The 13,748-nt window shown below is 40.9% G+C and overlaps 2 pseudogenes; both read left to right on the forward strand.

Moving 5' to 3' along the window:
* The first annotated feature begins 386 nt into the window (after nt 1–386).
* On the forward strand, nt 387–1,585 carry LOC102114902 (chromobox protein homolog 1 pseudogene; annotated as a pseudogene).
* A 10,471-nt stretch (nt 1,586–12,056) lies between these two features.
* Nucleotides 12,057–12,806, forward strand: LOC102118505 (argininosuccinate synthase pseudogene; annotated as a pseudogene).
* Nucleotides 12,807–13,748: the final 942 nt, after the last annotated feature.

The raw sequence follows: 13,748 nt of genomic DNA on the forward strand, positions 1-13,748 counted from the left end.
AAGTACTAGAAGACAATTGTCAACCTAGAATTATATTCCTGGAGAAAAATTTTCAAAAACATAGGACACAAGTTTTTCAGCATACAAAACCTGGAAGAACTAACCAACACACTTGAACAAAAAGAATGTTGAAAGAGGGTGGGAGGTGGGCAGCACAGAGTGTGAGGTTCTTTTGTTTGGCTAAGGGAAGGGCCCTTGGCCAGGACCTGCAGTAGGCCACTTCAGGGAGGGGCTCCACTGTGGCCACCTGGCTTGCTGCTTTCCTGGGCACCACTCCCTCTGCCGACACACCACGATGTGCCAGTAGTGTGGCACCAATTCCTCTTGGACTCTTGGGCACTGCTCTGAGTAGTGTCACCCTTTACACCAGAAAGCTAGCGGGCACTATGAGGAAAAAACAAAACAAGAGGAAAGTGGAGGAGGTTCTAGAAGTGGAGGAAGAGGAATTTGTGGTGGAAAAAGTTCTCAACTGTGGAGTGGTAAAGGGAAAAGTAGAGTAGCTCCTAAAGTGGAAGGGGCTCTCAATGAGGACCACACATGGGAACCAGAAGAGAACTTGGATTGCCCTGACCTCATTGCTGAGTTTCTGCAGTCACAGAAAATAACACATGAGACAGATAAATCAGAGGGAGGCAAGCCCAAAGCTGATGATTTTGAAGATAAGGTGCTGTGAGAATTAAAGGGACAGAAGTGACCAATGGGTGACTCAGGAGGATTTATTTAGGTGCACCAGCCCAGCGGATTAACATCCAAAGAGTGAACCCCAAACAAAGACAGGGCTTGACTTTTATACATGCATCTGAAGGGGGTTGGTCAGCTAGTGGTGTGAAACCTGCAGGGCAGGCAAGCAAGCTTACGGAAGCAGAACAAAGGCAGTTTATCAAACAGTGACAGATGTTGAAACTCAGGCATGTCTTGTGACCTTTGCCATACTGCACAGATGGGAAAACAGGTACTTACAAAATCCTTACCAACTTGCAGAGATAGTTACAAAAATAGTTAGGAGAGCAGAACAAAGAATAATGGTATGGGGAGAGAATTTTTAAAAGGGGAAACTGATAAGAACAACTTGTTTTTCTCATCCCTGCTCCTGGAGCCCATTCCTTCTGGGCTCTGGCTCTGCTGATAGCACTATGAGAGCCCTGACAGAGCCTTGCTTATTATTGGGCCTTGGAGTGAGTCAGCCCATACAGAAAACTTGTTTTTTTTGTTTTTTGTTTTTGGTTTTTTTTTTTTTTTTTTTTTTTTTTTTACATCTCCTGCTTTAAAGGGAGAGGAGAGCAAACTGAAGAAGAAGAAAGAAGGGTCAGAAAAGCCAGAGCAGATTATTGGAGCTACAGACTTCAGTGGAGAGCTCATGTTCCCAGTGGAATGAAAAAACTCTGATGAGGCTGACCTGTTTCCTGGCAAGGAAGCCAATGTCAAGAGCCCACAGGTTGTCATATCTTTCTATGAGGAAAGGCATTCCTACCCCAAGAAGGAGGATGACAAAAAGATGACAAGAATTGACTCTCCTGAGTACCAGCCCCTGTCACATCTGAATGTGGGTTTCCAGTGGGAAGGGAAGGAGTTCTACTTGTCTTGACAGCATAGAGGTGGCTTGAGAAAATGTCCTTTGAAGAGCCAGTATAGTTTCTGTGCCCTACAGCAACCCAAGTGCTTTACAGCCATTCCAAGCTGTAGAGTTTGCAGGCCCATCCCAGTGGAGGGGAAGGGTGATAAGTGTTTCAAGGCAGCCTATTCTTCATTTTGCTGAGAAAAGCAAAGGGCCTTCTGTGAAGGACAACACTTGCAGAGTTGGGTGTGTGGGAGGGCAAATAAAAATACTGTAGATCTTCAAAGAGCATCTCCACAGCCCACAGCCTACTTCCCAATAGTGTTAACTGCATTGTTACAGCATAGCATGTGTGCAGTTTTTGGCTATTACTGATGTATTATTTGGGGGAGGGAGGGATGGGGAGAAGAGGAAGGGAGATGGGTAGCATCATTTTGATAAAAATTTGGTGCTTGTTAGGGGAAATGGTGAAGCAATGGAAAGAACAGACAACTAATGATTTGCTTCTATGTCCAGAATATTTTACCTTTGAAAGAAATGTCATCAGCATCATAAATAAGGACTATGATTAAAAGCTGTGAATCCCTAGGCCCAGGGTGGGTCACCAGGCATGGGGCTGGAGTGTGAGGGCCCCGTCACCTGCAGGACCTCATGCCACTCAGAGGGCTGAGCCTGACCCCACAAGGGTGTCCGTCCCCTGACAGGGCCAGTGCAGTTTGATGTGTTCCTCCACCTCACCAGAAGACCCTAAAGAACTATTTTTCATTATTGATTTTCCAATCATTTGACGAATAGTCTCCATTTAAATAAAGTTTTTTAAATGGAAAAAAAAAAAAAAGGCTGTGAATGTCTGAAACCTATATAAGCCAACATGTTCCCTGCCTAAACCTGATGCTGTTCACCACAAAGGATAAGCTAGTTGATAAATTACCAAAATTGCCATTTTGGAGATGGAAATTGACTGAGGAGGGAAGGTCTTTTATTGGGGAGCATACAATATGAGCAGATCATTCTGTCTCAGAGGGGCTAATTCCCGAAATTAAACAGAAGACCCTTTTCTTTCCAATAACGAAGTTATAAATATCACCTTGTTGAAGCCACTGGCTGAGGTGTTGGGGAAGGGGAAGAGGGTGGTAGAGGAGATAAGACAGTAGGGAAAGCAAGGGCCCATACTCTTAGTGGGGAGAACTCTTGGAGCAGATCTCTTTTTTGACCTTTGAACTCTGAAACCATTGGTGGCAGGGTTCAGTCACTGACAGCACAAGTTCCACTGAATTGATTCGAGTTGAGTGATTTCAAAAGCGTTGGTCCTAGGAGAAGATTAAACTTTCATACTGGGCAGTGGTTCACTTTAAAACACACACAAAAAAACAAACAAAACCTTTTTTTTTATTATTTTTACTTTTTAGATGGAGTCTTGCTCTGTCACCAGGCTGGAGTGCTGTGGCATGATCTCGGTTCACTGCAACCTCTGCCTCCTGGGTTCAAGCAAGTCTCCTGCCTCAGCCTCCTGAGTAGCTGGGACTACAGGCACCCACCACCATGCCCAGCTAATTTTTGTATTTTTAGTAGAGATGAGATTTCACCATTGTTGGCCAGGATGGTCTCGATCTCTTGACCTCGTGACCCACTTGCTTCAGCCTCCGAAAGTGCTGGGATTACAGGCGTGAGCCACCTGCCCAGCCAATAAAACCATTTTTTAAAAAATCCTAAGAAGTAACTGATACCCAAAATGCTCTGTCCTGAGTCATGAGATCCATCAGTTCTTGATATTGCCTAGACTTGCATCTAGAACTACATTGTAAAACCTTTTTAGGCATGTGTTAGATTTCTGTGAAAACTTTTTTTAAATGTAAACTTCATACCACACTGTCAGTTTTTGTCTTAATAAAACTATAAGTTTATAAAAAGAAAAAAAAAAAAAGAATGTGAAAGAGCCTGGGCGTGGTGGCTCACACCTGTAATCTCAGAGCTTTGGGAAGCTGAGGTGGGTGGATCACTTGGGCCCAGAAATTCAAGACCAGCCTGGGCAACATGGTGAAACCTCATCTCTACATAAAATACAAAAATTATCCAGGCAAGTCATGGTGTTGCACACGTGTAGTCCCAGCTACTTTGCAGGCTGAGGTAGGAGGATCATCCGAGCCCAGGAAGGTCAAGGCTGAAGAGAGCTATGATCACACCACTGCACTCTAGCCTGGGTGACAGAGTAAGACCCTGTCTCAAAAAAAAAAAAAAAAAAAAAGAATTTGAAGAAAGTCACCAGGTAGAAGGAACATATTATGAGATGAAAATCTGAATCTGGCCAGGTGCAGTGGCTCATGCCTGTAATCCCAGCACTTTGGGAGGCCAAGGTGGGCAGATCACAAGGTCTGAAGTTCAAAACCAAGCTGGCCAACAGGGTAAAACCCCACCTCTACTAAAAACACAAAAATTAGCTGGGCATGGTGGTGCACACCTGTAATCCCAGCTACTCGGGAGGCTGAGGCAGGGGAATTGCTTGAACCCAGGACGTGGAGGTTGCGGTGAGCCGAGATCACACCACTGCACTCCAGCCTGGGTGAGAGTGCAAGATTCTGTCAAAAAGAAAAAAATCTGAATCTACCCCAAAACATGAAGAGCACTGGAAATGGTAAATATGTGGGCAAATATAAAAGAACTTTAAAAATTATTTTTACAATTTTTAAAAAAGGTAGGGTGGGGCACGGTGGCTCACACCTGTAATCCCAGCACTTTGGGATGCCGAGGTGGGTGAATCATGCAACAGGACTTCGAGACCAGCCAGCCTGGCCAACATGGTGAAACCCCGTCTCTACTAAAAATAGAAAAATCAACCAGGTGTGGTGGTGCACACCTGTAATCCCAGCTACTCGGGAGGCTGAGGCAGGAGAATCACTTGAACCCAGGAGGTGGAAGTTGCAGTGAGCCAAGATGGTGCAACTGTACTCCAGCCTGGGTGACAGAGCAAGACTCCATCTCCAAAAAAAAAAAAAAAAGGTAACAGAGTATGAAAATAAAAATAACAAACTGAAATATGGAGCTTATAACATGTATAGACATTACATGACAGCAATAGGGCAAAAGCCAAGAGAGGAGAAATAGAAAAGTACACTGCCATGTGTTCTAATACTATTTGTGAAATAGTATAATTTTACTTCAAAGTAGACAATGATAAGTAGAAGGTGTATATTAAAGACCATAAAGCAGCCACTAAAAACAAAACAAAAAAACAAGGAGAAAACTGAAAGTAGTATAGCTTATAAGGCAATGAAAAAGATAAAATGGAAGTATAAAAAACACTCAATCTAAAAGAAGTCAAAAAGAAGAGAGAGAGAACAAAGAATAGATAGAACAAATGGAAAGAAAATAGAGCGAGTAGCTTTATGTTTTACAATATTAATAAACAATTTTAAATTAAATCTTCTAAAAAACAAAATTAAGTCAGCTGGATGTGGTGGCTCACGCCTATAATCCCAGCACTTTGGGAGACCGAGGCAGGTGGATCACCTGAGGTTGGGAGTTCAAGGCCAGCCTGACCAACATGGAGAAACCCCATCTCTACTAAAAATACAAAATGAGTGAGGCATGGTGGTACATGCCTGTAATCCCAGCTACTCAGGACTAAGGCAGGAGAATCGCTTGAAGCCAGGAGGCGGAGGTTGCAGTGAGTCGAGATCACACTATTGTACTCCAGCCTGGGCAACGAGAGCAAAACTCCATCTTGAAAAACAAATAAAATAAAATAAAATAAAATAAGTAAGTCAAATTAAATCCTCTAAACATGCAATTAAAAAGCAGAGATTATCAAATTGGATAAAAAAGGATGATCCAATTACATACTATCTACTTTCAAGAAACTCTATTTATTTATTCATTTATTTTAATAACATCAACAGGGAAGAAGGAAACTCATTTTAAAATAAAGACACAATCAACGCTATGTGTGAAAACTTGAAAAAAAAAACAAAGGCACACATAGAATAAAAGTAAAAGAATATAAAATAATACAACATAGTAACAAAAAACAAATGAAAGCTGGAGATCTTTCCAACTTTCAGAATGGTAGAATAAGGACTTCCAAAAATTTGCTACACTATAAAAGCAATAAGATCTCCACAACCCATCAGAATTAAATTTTTTAATTTTTTAGACTCTAGAAATTAAACACAAGTTTGCAGCAATGTGAGCAGTGTTTAGTCAAGAAAAATGGCTGAATCTTGGTAAGAACAATGAGATTTGGTTTTTAAGCTTTTCCTAATTCTAACTCCTCTTCAAAGTAGTATTAAAATCCAATAGCTATGCTATTACAATAGCTATGAAAAGCAGCAGACTAGCAACTACTGGAGGGGGAAGAATGGACTTGGAGCTCCAGGAAAGCCTCAATCCCAGAGGACTGTCATTATTTGACTTGTCTGGCAGCTCGATGAAAAGTTCTATTCTCAGAGCTTGTCTTTATTGGTCTGAATATTGGTTACAACTCAGTCTCTGTGAATAGTCCTATCCATGTGACATTTGTTGAAAACAATCATCGGCAGTTGTTTAACATCAAAACTGCCAGAGGTGTTGCTAACAGTTGGGGATAACAAGATGCTGATGAAAAACTTAAAGGAAAAAAACTGAAGAATAAGATGTTCACTGGGAGATTTGGAAAGCTCTGATGCAATCCTAGGAATCTATTAGGCCATGCACATGATGTGTGCATGCCCAGAAGAGACCTGAGAAGACCCCAATGTCTTCTTGCTTCTGGCTGATATTAAGGCTTTTCCTAAGCAAGAAATGAAGGCTAAAGAGAGATGTAAACTGCCTGAGAGAGAATTGAAACTATACCCCAATACCAAGTGAATCAACAAAATTTGGAAGACTTATTCATTCAAGATAGTTGAGGAAATCTGTGTTCAATCATTAACTGGCCATTAAGCTAATTGAACAGAGACTTTACATTACAAAGAATACAGACTTTACAGAATTAGTCCAGGAAAGTCACTAAACAAAACAATAGCAACAACTAGCAACAATGACAAACCCTGCTCCAGAGATCTATTATACAACATGGTGACTGGGGTTAGTAACAATGCACTGTATTCTTGAAAATTGCTGAGAATATACTTTCAGTGTTCTTACCACAAAAAACAATCAGTATGTGAGGTAATGCATATGTGAATGAGCTCAATTTAGTCATTCCACAGTGTGTACATATTTCAAAACATTTTATACACTATATATAATTTTTTGTCAACTTTTTAAAAAATTAATTAATTAAAAAAGGAACAAACAGAAGTTCTGAAGTTGAAAAGTAAAATAATTGAAATGAAAAATCACTGGATAAACTTAACAGCAGATTTCAGCAGATTATGAAAGAATCCAAGAACTCAGTCAGGCACAGTGGCACACACCTCTAGTCCCAACTACCTGGTAGGCTTTAGCAGGAACATCACTTGAGCCAAGGAGTTTTAGTCCAGCCTGGGCCCTTTGGCAAGACTCTATTGCTCTAAAACAAACAAACAAAAATAAGCCAAACAAAGAATCTAAGAACTTGAAGACAGAATAACTGAGGAGATTACTCATTCTGAGGAACTGAAGGAAAAAAACCAAGGTCCTCAGAGATGTATGGAAAACCATAAAGTGTGTCAACATACACATAATGGAAGTGTCAGAAGGAAAAGACAGAAAAAATGGTCAGAGAAAATATTCAAACAAATGATGGCCAAAAACCTTTCAAATTAGAAAGAAACAAAACAACAACAAACAAAAGTCGTCACATCCAAGAAAATAAACTCCCAGTAGGATAAACTAAAAGGGATCCACACCTTGACTTGTCATACAAAAACTGTTAAAAGAGACTAAGCATGTTGTCTCACACCTATAATCTCAGCATGTTGGGCGACCAAGGCAAAAGGATCACTTGAGGCCAGTAGTTTGGAATCAGCCTGGTCAACATAGCAAGACCCTCAACTCTACAAAAAATATAAATATAAATAAATTAGCTGAGTATGGTGGCATGTGCCAGTAGTCCTAGCTACTTGGAAGGCTTAGGCATGAGGATCAGTTCCAGACTACAGTGAGCTATGATAGAGACACTGCACTCCAGCCTGAGCAACAGAGCAAACCCCTATCTCTATTTAAACAAACAAACAAACAAACCAAAATTATCAAAAGACAAAGAGAGTCTTGAAAGCAGCAAGAGAAAAGCAACTCATTACTACAAGTGTTCTTTTTTTTGTTTTGTTTTGTTTTTATTTTTATTTTTTTTTGAGATGTAGTCTCGCTCTCACCCAGGCTGGAGTGCAGTGGCGCGATCTCGGCTCACTGCAAGCTCCGCCTCCTGGGTTCACGCCATTGTCCTGCCTCAGCCTCCTGAGTAGCTGGGACCACAGGTGCCCGCCACTGCTCCCAGCTAATTTTTTGTATTTTTAGTAGAGACGGGGTTTCACCGTGGTCTTGATCTCCTGACCTTGTGATCCGCCCGCCTCGGCCTCCCAAAGTGCTGGGATTACAGGCGTGAGCCACCCCGCCCGGCTTACAAGTGTTCTTAAGTAAAATTAACAACTGATTTCTCATCAGAAACCTTGGAAGCCAAGCCCAGGCATGGTGGCTTATACCTGTAGTCCCAGCACTTTGGGAGGTGGAGGTGGGTGGATCTCCTGGGGTCGGGAGTTCAAGACCAGCCTGACCAACATGAAGAAACCCTGACTCTACTAAAAATACAAAATTAGTCAGGTGTGGTGGCGCATGCCTGTAATCCCAGCTACTTGGGAGGTTGAGGCAGGAGAATCGCTTGAACCCGGGAGGCAGAGGTTGCAGTGAGCCAAGATTGTGCCATTGTACTCTAGCCAGGGCAATAAGAGTGAAACTCCATCTCAAAAAAACGTAAAAAGAAAAAAGAAACCCTGGAAGCCAGAAAGTCCTGGGATAACATATTCAGTGCTAAAAGAAAGACTATCAATCAAGTGTTCTATATTCAGCAAAACTATCCTGCAAAAATAAAGGAGAAATTAAGACATTTTCAGTTAAACAAAAACTGAGAGATTTCATCACCAAATATCTGCCCTACAAGAAATACTAAAGTTCCCTTTAGGCAAATGGCAGACATATTCTACCTCATTGGTAATTACACTGAATGTAAACTGACTAAATATTTCAATGAAGGCCAGGCACGGTGGTTCACACCTGTAATCCCAGAACTTTGGGAGGCTGAGGCGGGTGGATCACCTGAGGTCAGGGATTTGAAACCAGCCTGGCCAACATGGTGAAACCATGTCTCTACTAAAAATACAAAACTAGCCGGGTGTGGTGGAACATGCCTGTAATCCCAGCTACTTGGGAATCTGAGGCAGGAGAATCACTTGAACCTGGGAGGTTGCAGTGAGCTGAAATTGCACCATTGCACTCCAGCCTGGGCAACAAGAACAACACTCTATCTTAAAAAAAAAAAAAATTCACTGAAGAGGAAGATATTGCTGGAAGGGATAAAGGAAGATGTGATCCAACTATACATGGTCTACAAAAGATATACTTTAGTTCTCCTTTTTTTGCTGTTATTTCTTTTAAATGAGACATACTTTAGATTAAAAAACACATAGAGTTTAAAGGTAAAAGGAGGGAAAGATTTAAAGGTAAAAGGAAGGAAAGAGATATACCATGCAATAGTAACTAAAAGATAGTTGGAGTGGCTATGCTAATATCAGACAAAATAGATTTCAAGACGAAAAATTGTTACTGAAGACAAAGAAGGACATTTTAGAGTGATAAGGGTCAATCAGAAATACATAACAATTATAAACATATATACACTTAACAACTGAGCCTCGAAATACATAAAGCAAAAATTGACATAATTGAATCAAGATATAGACAATTCAACAATAATAGTTGGAGACTTCAATACCCCATTTTCAATAATAGAACAATAAAGCAGAAGATCAATAAGCAAACAGGAGAACAGCACTATAAACCAAGTAGACTCAACAGACATCTATGGAACACGTCACTGAACAAAAGCAGCATACATGTTGTGTCAATAGCACATGAGACATACGTCAGGATAGAATATGTATTAGGCCTAAAACCAGCCTCAATATGTTTAAAAGGACTGAAATTATGCAAAGCATTTTCTCCAATCACAATGGAATGAAATTAGAAATCAATAACAGAAGGAAATTTGGGACTCCCACAAATATGTGAAAATTAAACAACACACTACTGAATAACCAAAGGGTGAGGAACAAGACAAGAATGTCTGCTTTCACTATTGCTGTTAATATTTAACATCAGGCCAGGTGTGGTGGCTCACACCTGTAATCCCAGCACTTTGGGAGGCCGAGGTGTGTGGATCACCTGATATCAGGAGTTTGAGATCAGCCTGGCCAACATGGCCAAACCCTGTCTCTGCTAAAAATACAAAAATTAGCTGGGTGTGGTGGCAGGTGCCTGTAATCCCAGCTACTCAGGAGGTTGAGGCAGCAGAATTGCTTGAACCTGGGAAGCAGATGCTGCAGCGAGCCGAGATTGCACCATTGCACTCCAGCTTGTGTGACAAGAGCAAAACTCCATCTCAAAAAATATAAATAAATAAAAATAAAAATACAAAAATTAGCCAGGCATGGTGGCATATGCCTGTAATCCCAGCTACTCGAGAGACTGAGGCAGGAGAATTGCTTGAACCCAGGAGGTAGGGGTTGCAGTAAGCCAACATTGTACCACTGCACTCCATCCCGCCTGGGCAACAGAGTGAGTCTCTATCTTAAAAAATAATAATAATAATAATAACAACATCGTATTTTGAGATCCAGCTAAGGCAAATAGGCAAGAAAAGGAAATAAACATATCTTTATTGAAAAGTAAAATAAAAATATTTTTATTCAGAGATGATAAGATCTTGTATATACAAAATACTAAGAAGTACCCACCCACCCCCCCCCCACACACACACAACAATTCAAACTCATAAACAAGTTTAGTAAGAGTGTATTGACACAAGGTCAATATATAAAAATCAGTTGTATTTCTAGACCCTATCAATGAACAATCCAAAAACATAACTAAGTAAACAGTTCCATTTACAATAGCATCAAAAAGAATAAAATACTTAAGAATAAATTTGGTTGGGAGCAGTGGCTCTTGCCTGTAATCCCAATCCTTTAGGAAGCTGAAGTGGGAGGATCACATGAGGCCAAGAGGTTGAGACTGGTCTGAGCAACATAGTGAGACCCTTTCTCTTCAAAAAATTTAAAAATTAACCAGGCACAGTGGCATGTGCCTATAGCCCTAGCTACTCAGGAGGCTGAGGAGAGAGGATCACTTGAGCCCATAGGAGTGAGCTCTGATGATGCCACTGCACTCCAGCCTGAGCAACAGAGCCAGACCCTGCCTGAAAAAAACAAAAAACAAATAAACTTAACAAAAGAGAGGGGTAATACTTGTACACTGAAAACTGCAAAATGTCAATATAAAAAATTAAAGATGTTAAAGATAAATGTAAAGATATCCTATGTCAATAGATTGACAGATTTAATATTGTTAAAATGGCACAAAAATTAGAATAAAATAAATGGCAATATTTTAATATTAATATTTTAAAATAGCATTAGAATGCCAACAAATTGATCTACTGATTTAATGTAATTTTTATCAAAATTCTGGCTGCCTTTTGTGCAGAAATTGACAAAGTGATCCTGAAATGTGTATGAAAATGCAAGGGACCCAGAATAGCTAAAACAATCTTGAAAAAGAAGAACAAAGTTGGAGGACTCACACTTCAGTTTAAAACTTGCTACATGGCCAGGCATGGTGGCTCACGCCTATAATCCCAACACTTTGGGAGGCCAAGGCAAGTGGATCACCTGAGGTCAGGAGTTCGCAACCAGACTGGCCAACATTGTGAAACCTCAGCTGTACTGAAAACACAAAAAATTAGCCGGGCGTGGTATTGGGCACCTGTAATCCTAGCTACTCAGGAGGTTGAGGCAGAAGAATCACTTGAACCCAGGAGGTGGAGGTTGCAGTAAGCCAAGATCATGTCGTTGCACTCCAGCCTGGGCAACAAGAGCAAAACTCTGTCTCAAAAAATAAAAAAATTAAAAAACTTTACGAAGCTAATTAAGATAATGCGTTCTGTGGCGGAAGGGCAAAAGAGAAATACATATTTCTCAATGAAAGAAATTATATACATAACATATAAAAAATATAAACTATATAAAATATGGAATATATACAATTATTGTTATATATTAATATATAATATATAATAGTACATATATAAAAATACAATAATGTATAATAGTATATGTTATATATTAATAATGTATAACAGTATATATTATACATATAGTTAAAAGAAAAACTTCAGCCAATTTAAATTTAAAAGAGTTTAATTTAGCAACGAACAGTTTGTGAATCTGGCAGCCCTCAGAATCACAGCAGATTCAGAGAAACCTAGGGATGCCTCGTCCGGGGAAATTACTTACAGAAACCGGAAGTGAGGTACAGAAACAGCTGGGTCGAGATGGATGAGAACCTCATGCACATCAGCTATGAGGCTGGAATCCTGGAGAACTCCAAGAACCAAGCGCCTCGAGTCTCTACACAAAGACCCAGGACCCTGCCAAAGCCCCCAACACCCCTGACATTCTCGAGATCGAGTTCAAAAAAGGGGTCCCCGTGAAGGTGACCAACATCAAGGATGGCACCACCCACTAGACCTCCTTGGAGCTCTTCATGTACCTGAATGAAGTTGCAGGCACGCACGGCATGGGCCGTATTGCCATCGTGGAGAACTGCTTCATTGGAATGAAGTCCCGAGGTATCTACGAGACTCCAGCAGGCACCATTCCTTTCCACGCTCATTTAGACATCGAGGCCTTCACCATGGACCAGGAAGTGCGCGAAATCAAACAAGGCCTGGGCTTAAAATTTGCTGAGCTGATGTACACTGGTTTCTGGCACAGCCCTGGGTGTGAACTTGTCCGCCACTGCATCGCCAAGTCCCAGAAGCGAGTGGAAGGGAAAGTGCAGGTGTCTGTCCTCAAGGGCCAGGTGTACACCCTCGGCTGGGAGTCCCCACTGTCTCTCTACAATGAGGAGCTGGTGAGCATGAACGTGCAGGGTGATTATGAGCCAATTGATGCCACCGGGTTCATCAACATCAATTCCCTCAGGCTGAAGGAATATCATCGTCTCCAGAGCAAGGTCACTGCCAAATAGACCCCTGTACAATGAGGAGCAGGGGTCTCCTCAATTTGCAGATCCCCCAAATACAGGCGCTAATTGTTGTGATAATTTGTAATTTTGACTTGTTCTCCCTGGCTGGCAGTGTGGTGGGGCTGCCAGGCGCCAGCTTTGTTCCCTGGTCCCCTGAAGCCTGCAAACGTCATCATTGAAGGGAAGGGTGGGGGGCAGCTGTGGTGGGGAGCTATAAAATGACAATTAAAAGATTAAAAAAATAACAAAAAACAAAACTTAAGGCCTTAGTGCCACTCTCAGTTACCATCATTTTGAGTTTCCAGTCTCAGCATGTCATTCATAGGTTATATTGTCCTCATGGTTGCACATTTCTTTCAGCTCTCGTCATTCTAGTTGAAGACAGACCATTTGACATTCTGCATGTAAACATTTAAAAATCTTTGAGAGAACACAGTGCACCAAGGAAACTATTATTTTGACTATTGGAGGATAATACCAAGAGTTTGAAGTATGCTCCTTCCCCAAGGTCCCCATAAACCAAACCTCCTAAAATCAAATAGATCAAAGAATGAGCTAGATGAAGAGTCTACTCGCTTAACTAAGTGGTCTTTTCATGAATCCTCTAAAACTGAATTTTTATAATCTACATTTAATGTATCTCTCCATAGGCCACAAGTGCCAGCAGCTGCACAGCTACTTTTCTGTTTAGCCAGTTCTCTAATTTAACATAACTTTCACATGAGAATTTAAAGTCTGTTGTGTAACTATAGCCTTTACAATAGAATCTGCTATAGAGCCTATCATGAGGGATACATTTCTAACCACTGCCTCTTTTATTCCAAACCATGGAAAAAGGGCCTAACAATTGATGCACTTCTAGAAGAGTGAAGGCCTCCTGGCAATTTATCTTTAACCCATGATGTGGGATAAGAGGAGTGAATCAATGTTCTGTTTCTGACTGACCATGAGGCAAGGAATGTACCATTAAAGTTTCTCACCAGTATTGGGCCTTCAT

Source organism: Macaca fascicularis, chromosome 1, assembly GCF_037993035.2.
Source record: "Macaca fascicularis isolate 582-1 chromosome 1, T2T-MFA8v1.1".
NCBI classification, from domain to species: Eukaryota; Metazoa; Chordata; class Mammalia; order Primates; family Cercopithecidae; genus Macaca; species Macaca fascicularis.